This window comes from Chiloscyllium punctatum, chromosome 50 (genome assembly GCF_047496795.1).
Source record: "Chiloscyllium punctatum isolate Juve2018m chromosome 50, sChiPun1.3, whole genome shotgun sequence".
Taxonomy (NCBI): domain Eukaryota; kingdom Metazoa; phylum Chordata; class Chondrichthyes; order Orectolobiformes; family Hemiscylliidae; genus Chiloscyllium; species Chiloscyllium punctatum.
This window is the reverse complement of record NC_092788.1, coordinates 27,155,718-27,156,877: the sequence shown is the minus strand read 5'-3', so window position 1 is coordinate 27,156,877 and position 1,160 is coordinate 27,155,718. Positions and strand designations below refer to the sequence as shown.

Genomic DNA, 1,160 nt, shown 5'->3' with positions numbered 1-1,160 from the left:
CCAGAAAATTCGACTCCGCTGATATCGCCTTGCCTTATCACACCTCAAGCCAGGAACCTGGATCAGTCGAGTTCCTTTCCACACATGGAGTTGCTTTTTCTAATTCATTGACTGCTGATATAATAGATTATTGGCCTTGAGAGTCAGTTGTAAATTAGGTTGAACTTTCTCAGCTTGACTTTCAACTGATCCTAAAAAAAAACTCATCACCTGCAGGTAAACGTATTGCATTGCTCCTTTTTTTGCTTAATTCCACTCCCCACACCACCCCCCCGAACATCCGAATTTCACGATAGTTCGACAAATGTTTTGAAACTGATTCGTGTTGGAGGTTGGTTACTTTTTGTGTCTCGACATATAATTTATTCAATTAGACGTCTTGAAATTACTTCGGATTCTTCACATTTGAAAATTTACTTTCGATTGAATGCAAAGCTCAAGCTCCACGAAATCCAAATTCTGCCAAGGAATTAATGACTTTTAAACGATTCAACGCTGTGAGCAGGATTCGAACCTGCGCAGGGAGACCCCATTGGATTTCAAATCCAACGCCTTAACCTCTCGGCCATCACAGCTGCATAAAAGTGGCTAATTTTCATAGTAAAAGAACTTAATTCATGAAATATGTACTTTGTTTGAAGAACAAATTGTCAACACCCAAAGATTTCGCCAAATCCTTTGCAGAGACCCAGACGTATGTTACCTTAGCAGATTGATAGGCTTTCACCGCAAACTAGATCCTGACACAGCTGAAGTTGCAGGAATGATTCTTCGTTGAATTCTAGAGTCACGGATGTACACCACACGAAGAGAGGATCATTGTCTCACTGTCCGATCGATTTTGACTCTATTGCTCATCATCTGGTGCTAAAGTTGTGTTTTAATATTCATCGAAATATGGTATTAGAAATACTGATGCTAAGTCCATAAACACTGGCTACATTCGTAAAAAAACAATCGGAATTAGAAAGAATGCAGAACCAATTTACAGGAATGGATCCAGCAACTAATCCGTAAGTTCGGACAACAGGTAATGAACTTGTGAGTACAAGAGAGGAAGATTGACCGAAGATTCGGAACTTGAAATCGTCTTGACGGAATTATTTGCAAAGTTTTTGCGGTTGTTCTAGTGTCATCAAGTCCTTGAACAATACAACACG

General features: G+C 39.7%; 1 non-coding gene across 1 annotated transcript; it reads right to left on the bottom strand.

Moving 5' to 3' along the window:
• Nucleotides 1–493: 493 nt before the first annotated feature.
• trnas-uga (transfer RNA serine (anticodon UGA)) lies at nucleotides 494–575 on the bottom strand. The gene has a single exon. It is a non-coding gene; the product is annotated as a tRNA-Ser (tRNA).
• Between the last annotated feature and the right edge of the window lie 585 nt (nucleotides 576–1,160).